The sequence below is a fragment of the Ixodes scapularis genome, unplaced genomic scaffold (assembly GCF_016920785.2).
Source record: "Ixodes scapularis isolate PalLabHiFi unplaced genomic scaffold, ASM1692078v2 PGA_scaffold8__174_contigs__length_109621045, whole genome shotgun sequence".
Classification (NCBI taxonomy): Eukaryota; Metazoa; Arthropoda; class Arachnida; order Ixodida; family Ixodidae; genus Ixodes; species Ixodes scapularis.
The window spans coordinates 70,104,035-70,117,571 of record NW_024609883.1 but is presented as its reverse complement, the minus strand read 5'-3'; the positions used below and the strand labels follow the sequence as shown (position 1 = coordinate 70,117,571).

General features: G+C 45.0%; 1 protein-coding gene and 1 pseudogene across 1 annotated transcript in view; both read left to right on the top strand.

Moving 5' to 3' along the window:
• Nucleotides 1-1,054: 1,054 nt before the first annotated feature.
• LOC115320074 lies at nt 1,055-4,313 on the top strand (annotated as a pseudogene).
• Nucleotides 4,314-4,669: 356 nt separating this feature from the next.
• Nucleotides 4,670-13,537, top strand: part of LOC8025719 (thiopurine S-methyltransferase) — a 38,302-nt gene continuing 29,434 nt past the window's right edge. The window contains exon 1 of the mRNA XM_040212351.2: nt 4,670-4,981. The gene's annotated coding sequence lies outside the window, so the exon portion shown is untranslated. The remainder of the gene's footprint in view (nt 4,982-13,537) is intronic.

The window sequence follows — 13,537 nt, the reverse complement described above, 5'->3', positions numbered from 1 at the left end:
ACATGTACCTTTAATTCCTCTTTTTTCTTAATGCCTCGATCGACTGGGACAGCCTTCCCGCAGCCATTGTCACAATCGCTGCCTCAGATAAATTTAAGATTGCCATTACTAACCTTTTACATGATGATTAGTAATAAGTTTGTGTATTGTTTGCCTTTTCATTGATATTTGTTTTGTTCTCCCTAAAGTGCCATTACAAACCTGTTAAATAGTGTTTAGTAGTTATTTTGCGTAGTTTCTGCCTTCTCATTGTTATTTGCTTTGTTTTATTTACGGTGCCCCACTCCTCTCTGTAATGCGTTCGGGCCCTGAGAGACATAATAAATGAAATAAATGACGTCCCGTATGTGAAAAAGGAACTCGTTCCCGTTACAGTTTAGAAAATGGAACGTTTTGTTACATACACGTTTCATCTGTATTTTGCTGATTCCCATATTTAGTTAAATCAAACAAAGTTTCGTTTTCACCTATTCCATCAAATGACAACATACGAGTTCGAATGCCGTGATGGAAGGACACCAGGAGAAGAAAACAAGCGGAAGCAAAGTATCATTTGTTGATATATTCACTTTTGAAAAATCTCAGCGTTTTTCCATATCCATGTTTGTGATGGGCGATGCAGGAGAATCAAGATTAGTGTTACCCCACATTCCACGATCGTTTTACAACATCACAAGTCTCAGTCTAACAAACTCCTTGTTCGAACTTAACAAGAGTTGTGCTGAAAATAGATCAAACCGGTCGAGTACCAGCGAAGAAGTGTTGATCAGCACAATAGCAAGCCTGCACGCGAGATCGGGGCCTGCGATCGTGGACGGCGAGCGTGGAGCTCGTTCACTTTTTTTATTACCATTTTTTTTCATCGCATCGAACGCACGTCGCAATTAAAGCTCTCTAGTTTTGTGAAGCTGCGCTGTTCCTGGGTCTTCATATCAACAATTTGGTGCCGAAACCCGGGAATCAAGGTCCGGGACATCACACAGTACGAGGTGGCATTACCGTGGAAGGACAATATAGGTGTCCTTAAGGACACCTATATAGTCCTTCCACGGTAATGCCACTTCGTACTGTGTTCACAAGCACAAAAATTACCCCGCTTAACGAAGAAAAAGGAACGCCGTTTCTTCTTCCGTTCCCGTAAAAATGTAACGAGTTCCCGTTCCAGTTCCACCGATGCAAAATAGAACGACAGCGTTCCTTCAAAAAGTAACGCGTTCCAGGAACGCCGTTCCGTACAACACTGCTGCAGAGATCGGGTGCTCACTAGCAGCCGTAACTCGTTTGTGCGTGCTTTTTGCGATAAGGTGAGGATTAAGGACGCAGCTCGAAGTGGACACTCAAGAAGGACCACAGAAGAGGAAGACAGATAGATTGTGGCCGCAGCCTGCTGGGATCCTTTTATTACTACCTAGGAGATACGAGAACTTGGTGTGCGGGTTCCCCTGCCTGTCATCAGAGAACGACTTAGTTCACTCGGGCTCCGCAGTAGGATAGCTTGCCAGAGGCAGCTCTTGACCCAGAATCACAAAAGTCTTAAGATGGAGTTTGCCACTAGGCACCTTTCGTGGACAGTCGACGATTGGGTGAATGTCGTGCTCATGAAGGACGTTTTCTAGCAAGTGGGACCAGCAGCGAGGTGTTTGGCGGCTGGTTGCACCCGGGAGGTCACGTGGTTGCCTTTTACGAGAATAAAAAAGCGACACTTTGAATTTTTTGTATATTTTTCATCGCACATCAGACACGAAGAACAGAATGATAGCCATTTTTATGGCAGCTTTACCATTGGTCCTCTTGATTCATTATATTCCCATTCTTGGAAGTTTTATAAATCTGTAGCCGTGAAGTTTACTTTCCAATTCCATCATACTATACAAGATTCTCGAAAAGAAATGTTAAGCTGGTGGATAAAAATCAAGGTCTTTATTCTTTTATTTGTCGCAGGTATGAATCAGACACCTTGACAGAGGCTGTCACTAGCGGCCTCCGTTCTGCTAAAGGGGATACTTCACCGAAATTTAAAAAAATACCCGTCGTGTTCAAAAATGGGTTTAATATGATCCACAATATCCGTAAATGACAATCGCACGTTTGTATTCTGAGCCTGGTGGCTGTATTTTTCGTTATGAACGGCCCACTCTGTCATGCGCTCGGAGGGCAACCAGTGGAAAGCACGTGACATTCCCCGCAATCGTGAAGTCGTTCGTCTTGGGACGAGCAAAGCTACGGCAAAGCTGACGTCGAGAGGATGTCGTAGTCGTTCCAGCCACTGAAGAGGCTGCTTTTTTACGAATTTTGAGTGACGGGTTAATCTATAATCTTGAAGAGGGACAATAGCGACTTCTGGAACACACAAAAGAAATTCTCGGGGGGAGGGGAGTTCATCCTTCCTTTCTTCTCTTGTGATGGCCGGAGGCGAGACAGTCATCATTACTACCTATCTAGGTTCCTAGACGGGCATTACAAACAAGGCGTGAGCGACATCCACCAGGTGCTCTTTGCCAACCGTTTAATTCGTTTTAAGATTCCTTTTCGTGTCTTTTTTAACAGGATATTTGTGTGTCCGGGGTGACGCTGCTTCTTTGAACATATGTAGAACAAAGCATACGCGCCGAAATTTTGTTGTAGTATCCTTTTAACGTGTGGGTATGTAATGACCCACCAAGTCCTTGGGCCGGTGATCCGTATAGTAGGCGGACCTACTACGAAGGACCTTCATTTCCTTCATTTTGGATGGCCCACTGTCGTATGGGTGGTTTATGTTCCAACGTGACAGGAGACACACTCGCACGTCCAGGTGTAATGTATGGTGGCCCATACACCCCACACAGAAAGTATTATACCAAATTTTTGATTATAAAGAAAACCGAATAAAAAAAGGGCGCATAAGTTACGAGGATGCCGTCTTCACAGTGTGTTCGTAGGGTTCGGCGGACATTAGATAAGTAGGTAAGCGTCACAATGTGTTCACATAACTAACCAAAATGTGTTAATTAACCTTTTATTAATACTTTTATGCCTCCTGTTGCAATCGCAATCTTAAAGCGAGTCATTATTGAAGGCTGTTCTAATTGAAACGATTCGCGAAAAGGCAACGGGCTTTAAGATATTCATCGTTATAATTTTGCGTATTCTTTCTTGCCTCAGTTAAAATTTACGCCCTTAAAAGAGCGCAATATGTAGTGCCAATAATATCGCATAGACGACAGTCGATTTGGGCACATTGTCATTATCTCTACAATATGTACTTGATGCATGCGCCTCCGAGATAATGACGACGTGCCCGAAATGACTACGTCGCTGGTCTTCGCGGTATTGACAGCGCTACTTTTTGAGCTTTTTCAAGCCCGCGATTTGTAACTAAGGCTAAAAGACGCAAAATTGCAATTGCAATGTGTCTCGTAAAATCAACAATTAAAACCTAATTCACAAATGTTGGTTAATTAGTCAACATACTTTGACAATTATTCCCTTATATAATGTCTGCAGAGCCCCACAAACACACGGTAAAAACGGCGTCCCAGTAACTCTCGGCCCGTTTTTTTTAAAGATCTCTTTGAATTAAAATGAAACACCCCGTACACAAAATCTTCACGAATGCCATGCAGTGAAGCGGGCGCAATAAACAAAAAAATCAAAATGCACCTTAAAAAAAAAAAAAAAAAAAAAAAAAGATTAATCCCAGTAGCGGTTCAAAGGCCGTCCACGTGTTACGAATGCTTTTCTGAAACTTATTATTGTGGTTCCTAAATTTCATTTTTGGCCTTCACACTTTTCAGTACTTTTTTTCTAGGAAATCCTTCAATAAAATTGTCATTAATTTTTGTTCTTCTTTTTTTAAACGTATGTTTCTTTTAGTTTTTTTAGGAAGGTCATACTATAGGAGGCTTACAAGAAATTTCGATAACTTTTATTGATTGCAACCCCATGACTCATGTTGATACTTTTCAGTGAGTCGTGCAAACATCTTTCCAAAACAAATGATCAATTTTGATTGCAGAAAATATTTTTTAGGGCTGGTGCGATATAAGCTTGAGAAACTGTGCATACATGAGCTTCAATGGCCTCCGAATTCAGCAGACTTTGAAATTGTAGAAAACATGTGGGGCGTGATGAAACAACGACTGGTAAAAAGGCACCTGCATGGAGCGTCACCGGACCTGCTTGGCAGGCTGTGCAATGCGAATGGACATCAAGGCCTCCCTGGTTTCGTGAGCAGCCTCTCTCGGCCTGCGCGCGAATGCAATGTCGTGGAGGCTGGTGGAGCGTTCGTAAGACACAAGTGCAGCTACCTGTCACGGCTTCTGTTTTCTTGACAGTTTCAGTCGTAAATCCACTGAATATTTTTTTTTCTAGTGCACGTGCAGTGGCTATCATTCGATTGTGCTTTTCGTTTTTTTTCGTAATTAAAGAAAAATATAAAGTCTATTTTCTCTGCAACAAATAAACGCGGCACAGTTTAAAAACATCTTGATAACCTGCAAGTTCTTTTACTGTGGCTTGCATTTGCACAGCCGCTGACAAGTTTTGACACTCTATCGCCCAGCAAAGCGTAGGTTTAGGGGAGAACTGTTACAAAGAAAATATCGCCGATGCAAAAGAAGAAGAACAAAGGAGCACGCGTTTGCAAAAACGTTGGAGCATCGCTCGGCTGAAAGGGGAGAGATAAGATAGCTTTTGAAATGCGGGCTTTAGGTTGGGCGGTTTTCTGCTGACCGCCTCTGCGTTGACTCATAGAAGGTGACTGGTACTCGCTATCAGCACGCTCTGGAGCAATGGCACCGCGTGTCAGCACCTAGCGACCACTTAATTTTCGTAGACTGGTGTTTTCGACGAAGTCAATATCACTCTTGCTGTCCTCCTTTCCGCAGCACGGCCGCTTGTGACCACAATCGACACTCGCCAAGTTTCGGTTTGTGCAAGAATCTCTAACTGCAGTTCAAAGAAAAAGCTTGCACCAGAAGTACTCTACAAGCAATCTTGGGTAAGTTACTTTTAAAAAGTAATTCGTTACAGTTACAGTTACTTTAAAAAAAAAGTAGCGAAGTTACCATTACAGTTACCGCAACAAAAGAGTAACTCGTTACAGTTACAATTACTTTTAAAAAGTAACGACGTTACTTTTCAGTTACTTTTCAGGAAAAACTAGAAAACGCCCTTCACCAAGCTTTATTGCATAAAATTAAAAGTACGCTTTTTACTTCATATTGTAACTTAGCAGAAGTTGCTTCTCGAAATTAGCGTTTGAAAGTTTCCACGCGAGAGTAGTGGCGCAAATCAAAATACGAAACATGCGCAGCGCGGAGTACTGGCGCTAATCAAAATACGAAACATGCGCAGTGCCCTCCGCGTGTATTGTTCTTTCACGGTTGATTCACCTCGTTAAAAAGCGTTTTCCCAGAAAAAAGAAAAACCACAACGTAGATAGTGCTTCAAGACACTAAGATGTAAAGGCTCGTTCACACAGACCCGTTTTCTTACTTTACGTTACGAAAAGTCACCGGGAAATATGTGCTTCGTATTAAGCGTGGCGCCCAATTCAACCCGGCACGCGATATTCGGGACAGGAATGTTTCGGTGACGACGACGTAACGTAACGCAACGAATTGAGCTCGGTTCAACTTTTCACACAGCACCGTTTCCTTACGTTACGTCTAAGTCACCGAAACATTCGTGGCTCGAATGTCGCGTGCCAGGCTATCTCCTTGAATTGGGTGCCACGCTTAATACGAAGCACAGATTTCCCGGTGACTTTTCGTAACGTAAAGGAAGAAAACGGGTCTGTGTGAACGAGCCTAAAGTGTTCAGTCACAAAGTACAAGCCCGTGCGGAATGATAACTAGATTTGTTTTTTATGAAATCTACACGTGGCTGTAATCGGGTCGTGACTCGTGAGAAAGAACGTATTCACAAGTTTGTGCAAGGCCAACTGGACACTCGAAATGTCGGAATAGACGATTTGAAAAGCGCAAGAAAAATCTAAATTGTAGTCGTTCAGTGATATGTTATTCGTAAAACACTGGAAAGTAACGAAAAAAGTAACGTCGTTACTTTCATCGTTATCTCAGAAAAAAGTAATAGAACTACAGTTACAAGTTACATTTAAAAAAAGTAACTTGTTACAGCTACAAGTTACCAAAAAGTAACAAAATTACAGTAACGCGTTACTAGCCAAGACTGCCTACAAGCTCTTCAAACGATTCGGATGCACCCAGTGAATGCCTTCTAACTTATCGGCTGCTAAGCACTAAGGATTTCAAAATCACGAACCACTCCACATTGAATCTCAGGAACCCTTGCCTCAATACGCCGCCTCACAGTTTACGGCCTACAATTTAACAATCCTGAACCTCTAACCACAACACATTAATATTAAAAAGTTTATATTCTAGAGCTTTTTATATTGGCACCCAGCTGGTTATTAATTTTCCTTCTCGGAAAAAAATGATAAAGTTTCGTCGTCGACAACAACCTACTAAGGCACGAAATTGCAATTTCCCCGTTTCTCAGCTAGTGTCAAGTGATGGCTGCAGATGGCGAAGCTCGACCTCAGCAAGACAAGCCTCGATCCGTGATCCAGCCTATTACTAGGGTGCCTTCATATGTGCTTTGCAGCGAGCAACGAGGTAGAGGGGCTTAGAGTGATAAACCGGAAGTTTGGAAGTGACACCCCCCAGTTGCCGCCATTTTGTACGCAAAAGTGACCAGTCGTCACGTGACCTGACCGAGCCGTAACGTCACCGGTAAGATGGTAGCGCGCAGAGCTGACGGATGCGAGTTTGTTCGGTGCGCGGTAGCCGTGATGTGCAGCTGCTTCCCGACGACTTCGGTCTTCTTCATGCTCACTGACGCAGGTAAATGTGAAAATATGAAGAAATGAAACTTTATACCCTTTTTGCGCAAGATCGCCCTGGATCATCTGGTTATTAACACCTGTGAGACAGCATCAGCCGTATCGCCGTACCGGTGGACGGACTCCCGGATGTGTTCGAGGATGGATAGAAGTTTGAGTGCTTTTAGCATAAAATTTTCGCATTCTCTTAGTTTTGTTTGAACGTTGGAATATCTGAGAATTGAGACGAAATGCTTGCGTCGGACGCAGGACCTAGGCGAATTTGTTTCAACCCTAGGTGACTGCATAATCACTGCAACTTTTAGTGAGGAAGCTCCTGCGATCTGTACGTTTTGTACTGATCAAGAATTTTACTATATAGTAATATTTCCTTTATTTTTTCCAACAAAAAGTTGAAAGGTGACTAGGGCAAAAAACTGTAAAAACAACTTGACTGGCCCCTAGCCACCCCAAACGAGCAGTCACAAAGCAAGCACCAGAGGAATTATACAATGAAACTTTACAAATTCATAAGCATAAATGAAAAATCATCATAAAAAACAGCGTTTTACAAAGCAATAACACATTGAATTAACACACACACAGTGCATTCTAACTAAGAGCGACACAATGAGCGCTCATTGTTGATAATAAGGTTTGGAATAAAATATTCCCTTAAAATGCTCACCGATGTACTGTTGATATCAATACCTTGCCTAGTCAGCTGATTAAGGATCTTTGGTAAAGTATATGCCATATACTTTACCAAAGATCCGTAATTAGTTCTTGAAAATGGTAGTTCCCAGGGTTTCTTAGTCCGTGTTGGTACGTATATACTTTTTGTTTTAGGTTCGCTAGGTTTTCTAAGTGACGCTAGGGTAGATTTTTTTCCATAATATATCTTGCACATAAACGATGTTTGTTTAGATCAAAAACGTTTATTACACCAAGTTGACCAAAAATATCACTAACTGGATATTCAATGTCAACATTACATATACATCGTAGTAGCTTTTCTGCAACATGTATATATTCTGGAGGTCGGTATAGGTTGTGGTGCCCCATATGAAATGACCATAATTTAAATGTGAATAGAATAATATATTATATAAAACTAACTTTTTTCTGAGAGTTCAGATGTGTTTATTACGATATTCAATACCGACTATACTAGATAACTTAGATATAATAAAATTTATATGGTCATCCCCATGATAGGTTTTCTTGAAAAACGACGCCTAAGGTTTTAAACTTGGGAACAATTTCAATTTGAGTTGAATTTAAAAAAAAATTTTCTTATTAATATTGACAGGCCTATTTTTTGGTCGAAACAAAACTGCCTTCGTTTTATTAGCATTATTCTTAAAGCATTATGTTTACTCCAAATATGAAGCTTTTTCAGTGTTTCATTCGCATCATCTATATCATCCGAGGCGTTATCACCGTTAATAAATAAACTTGCGTCATCAGCATAAATAACAAAATATATGGATGGACTTATATTCAATATGTCATTTATATAAATGTTGAACAAAAACGTTGGAATGTCTGAGAATCGAAGCGAAAGGTATACGTCGCGTTAGGGCCTAGGGGAAGTTGTTTCAGCCCTATGCACCGAATAACCACAGCAAATTTTAGTGAGGAAGCTCCTGCGATCTTCAACCTTTTGGGCTAATCGGCGATTCTACATTCGATCGCAATACTTTTTTTTCATGTGAAAAGCTGGCGTTTGCTTAATTGACGTGCACGCCAACCCTTACAAAGCATTTGAAGCAATCATTCGTAAAAAGCTCATTACTCATGTTCATAGAACAGTTTATTTGTCCCCTTGGAACTCAGAACGCAGCAAGTCTTCACACGTCCCTTAGATATCAGTATTAGTAGGCCCTTTACCTTGTTGAGCGGTATCAATAGTCCACAGTGACCTTCATGTCCGTGATCATACTCCTCTTAGATGGTTGTCTAATTCATTCTAACGTCTAAAATCTTTTAAAAAAATGCAGCCCCACTTTTTAGAGGTCCAGAGATAGAACCACATATCAGCCAGCAATTCGTTTATTAATATTAATGCAACTCGGAAATGGTAGATTACCTGCACATTTTTCTCTTTAGTAGGATTTATTGCAGCAATAATTTTTTTCATCAAGAGTGCATTGTATTAGTCAATCATTTATTTACTTGTTTGGATTGCCTGATCAAGAGAACTCATATTTGCGTCCCTCCCTTGCCCGGAGAGCAGTCTTGTTGAAAATTGCTGACTACCGTTCTTTTCAGTCTCTTCAATAGACTTTTTTTCAAAAGTGTGGGCCGCCTATACTTCCTTTTACCGTAACTTGGTAACAGGAAACCACCACAGCCCCCTCGAGCCAATCAGAGAGACGAGGTGAGGGTGGGTGACAAATCTGTGCAGATGAACACTCTGATGATATGTTGTCATGTGCCTCTCTCCAACGTGTATATTGACTAACCGAGACTGTAGCCTTCGCCGTTTGCCAAATTATGATGAAACGAATTACAGTAGCTACTACACTAATTACTCAAGGCCTTCATACTTTGGGCATTTGTTCGACAATAATGTTATGTCAGCCATCACTGTGAACTCGGCTCAGCGCCTGTTGCACTCGAATGCTGCATTAGCGTTCGACGTGAACCGGAATCCATTTGTGTGCTTTACGCCGAAAAACAAAATGGTGATAGTCGTGTCGCTTGATGGGTCTGTTGTGCCAAAGGGTCTATTGTGTCATACGTATAAGTCTAGGAAGTGTGTTGCTACATAACAATGCATCGACACATACTATCAAACTAGATGCTCAGAGGTGCGTTTGTTTTTGAAATTAAACAGCGAGAATTATTTCTTACGAGTATATATTTATTTTCGGTAGCTGGACCCGTTTTTTGCTCATTAATGTCAGTGTGCTTTGATGTTATGATCATGTGTGTAGTTCTAAGTGTTCTCTCAGCAATGCCTACAGAGGCCCTTGGAGGGAATAAATTAATAACAACAATTTCACATCACTGGAGTTGGTTTTCGGATGCGCCACATGTTCAGGAGAAGTGGAACCAGTGCAGCCCAATGCAACCAGTCTGGTATTTACCATCAATTAATATTGCCGCGCGCGCAGCTGGCCAAGTAGGCAGCGTGCGCGTGGCCTAACGATTATCGCGCTTGCCTCCCACGCGAAAAGGTAGGGTTCGAATCCTGGGAGTGACGTGTCTTTTGTTTATTCCTGCAATTTAGTGTTCTGGAGAATTCGAGAATCATGTTGCTTGTTCCAGGCCCGAATGTTCTACGCGTCGAAGTTTCTACGCCGATTATTCCAGAAGACCACTCATGTACAGTCGGGAGCAAAAGTTTGCGGGGCACGGGAGCGCGTGCCGAAATGCATCGCCGCGCCGTCCGACGGCGCGCCACCACATTAAGGAGCCGCGCTTTGCGCATGCGCGCCATTCGTGCTCGCCATCATGTCACTTTCGCTCGTTTCTTTCCGACGTACTCCTGATAACAAAAGTCGGCGCCAGGGGCGCGCGTTAGCGCTTAGCTGGCTGTCATGCTGCGCGTCTGATTCGGCCGCCGCGATTTGTAACGGAGCACGCGGGGTGGGACAACATGGCGCTTCGTCACCCAGCGCGGCTGCTGAGGCAGCTGAAGAGAACGCAAGGCATGACAGCCAGCGAAATGGCAACTTCCGCACCTGTCGCCGACTCCGGTTATCAGGAATGAGTCGCACAGAGACGAGCGAAAGAGACATGACTGCCTGCGTGAAGGGCGCGCATGCGCAAAGCGCGGCTTTTTAATGCGGCGACGCGCCGCTGCACGGCGCGGCGATGCATTTCGGCACGCGCTGCCGTGCCCCGCAAACTTTTGCTCCCGACTGTACATAAGGGGCTCCGCGTGGTGTTATGACCCGTCTCCATCTCCCTGTGCTTGTGAGGATCGACCTTGCATTCTGGTGCGGACGACGACCAAGCGAACACGGTTGGCGTGCGATCCGAACCCTTTTTGCACGTTCGACCGAAACCGGAGAAGCGTTTCTCTCGGGCCTCGGCTCAAGGGCATCAGAACCGACGCTGCCGTCGGTGTGTTCTGTCTACGGCGTCTGCATACCACGGAGGCGTCTGCATTCCACGGCAACGCCAGACAGAATCAACAGATGGGCAGTCTGTTGTGTCTGCGTCTACCGCATGCAAGATAATCGCCCACTAGTCGCCCTCAATTCGGAGAAGAACAACGACCGAACCTCGGGGCCGAGAGGAGGAGGCTGACGTCGAGGCCAACTTTGGAATGCGGCGCTAACCAACCAATGGCACGGCAGCTCCAGAACCCCGATTTTCTTATATAAGGACCTGTTCGCTGCCCATTCGGTGCGCTCCTTTTGCCAACATGCTAAACGATATACCCATGTAAATAAACTAGTTTTCTGTCCTGTTAAGTTTTCCCGATCTGTTTCCCCGACTGTCTGGCTGGGACGTTGTTCGCGAGAGAGGTTGGACGCCAGCGAGATGGCCATGCTACCCGAGAGACCAGGCTGGGCGTCGACTCATAACAGTGGCGAGCCACAGTCAGTTTCGCCCCAGCGTTCGACTCTGCTGTTACGCCGACTTCGACGCCCGCGACGCTCTCTTATTACCTTTTGTACCCTTTTATTTTCGGCACGAGTTCGCCACATTAAACGTTTATTTTATTCCTGTTTATTTCTTGTTTATGGGTCACCACCCGTGACAATATTAGGAGGTCAGAGATGCGAGTGTCCTCAAAAGGTCCAGCACTTCCGGGGAACACAATTCTTTGTGTATAGACCCCGAAGGCGTAAAGGCGAGCGGAAATATATTTATTTGGCTAGTGTATCAAATACGTTTATGCCCACTTGATTACATAATTATTGTTTCTTTGCAAATGGTTCCATAACGAGTTCTTTCTGCAACAGCCTCGTGTCAGACGTTCAGTCGTAGTGCTTGTGCTCCTTGTTTCGGATCACGCTCCTGGCACTTCACTGTTCAGTTTGGTCGAGTGGCAACTTTGACCGACTGCTGCCGTCTTGTAATTATACGTCATGTGCAGCCACTGACATCTGATGCACTGAAGCTGCAATGCTGGCTTCTAATCCGCACATTTTAGAGCGCAGCTCTTAGGGGCCCGTTCCCGGCTTGAGCGGCGTCGGCGTCGGCGTAATCAAGGTCACCCCAAGGTCACGCGACCCACAAGGTCACCCCAAGGTCACGTGACCCCCCCCCCCCCGAAGTCACGTGACACCACCCGCCGAGGTCACGTGACCTCCCCGATGACGTCATCGTCACTGATGACGTCACCGGCATCCGCATCGTCATCGTCATCATTACTGATGACGTCATCAGTGACGTCACTGATGACGTCACTGGCATCCGCATCGTCATCGTCATCATCACGGATGACGTCATCATTGATGACGTCATCATCGCTGATGACGTCTTCGGAGTCCGCATTGTCATCGTCACTGATGATGTCGTCAGTGACGTCACTGATGACATCATCGGCATCGTCACGTGACCCCCAAGGTCACTTCACCCCCCCCCCAGTACCCTTCCCTCCTCCTCCTCAAGAGCTGCGCTCTAATTCGGTGTTACAGGGAGTTGTAAACGGCTTTTTCTGGCAGTTTTCTGCGTCAATGCAGCAAGCTCGGGCATGTATTGCTTACGTGGCGGTGCCTTTTGCTGTACCGTTGACTTGATAGCTGTCAACGGTGTTTGCTCTCCAAGCCATTTCCATTACCTCCCGTCGAGGTCATGAGGATCAGGCGTTTCGGGGTAATGTCGGCATCAGGTGCAAAGGCCACTGAAAATAATCCTCGATATCTGGCGGACGGTCCTCGAGACATGGTCGAGGGTCATTTGACAAGAACCCTTGCAGGCCGATTGATTGGTACGAGCACCTCCAGTAGACATGGCCGGCCTCATGCAGTGGTAGGAGAGTGGTTTTCGGTCGACCATTCGCAGCACCTCCGTTTTCCTCGGTGTACTTTGTTCAGCGCGGACCTACACTGGTTCTTCCCGATGTCGGGAATGCTTCGACGTTGGCGTGTCTCGTTGAATTGGCATTGAATACAAATGGGTAGCCGGTGGCAGTCGTCTTGACTTTGTGGCGTAAGTCGCCCTCGGTTCATCAGATGCCGCTTTGCTCGAAGAAGTATCCGGTTGAGATGCCTGTCGAACTTGTTCGGAAAAAATCTTGATAATCAAAAGGCCGGGCAACTGATGGCAGAAAATAGCTTCCTAATCTCCTCCCGGACAACGTCGTGGATGGTGTTGCGGATGCCTGGGAGGCTGGTGTCGAAGTTGCAGCTGGACAACTAGAGTGTTGAAACACTGGGGGATTGTATAGCGACAGGCTCGGGCCTGCAGTGTACATTCAATGTTGGAAGCCTCGGTGATATGAACCCTACGACTGTTGTCGTGGTGTTCCGGAAGGGGCTGCCGAAGGGGCTGTCCCTCACACAAGGGGCATGGGATTCTTAGCTTCTCGTCTCCTGTAGCACCAGGGTTGGCGTGGGTGCTCGACCAGGCGCAAAACATCCTCCACGAGGGCGGCGATGCTCTTGTTTGGGCCGTGTCCTGGACAGAATCAGGAATTCGGCTCTCTCTCGTCAATGTTGGCTGATGATTGTGCGCTTCAGCTTGACCTTGCAAACTTCCCTCGACGTAAGGAGAATTCGTGGTTCTCAAACCAATGCCTGG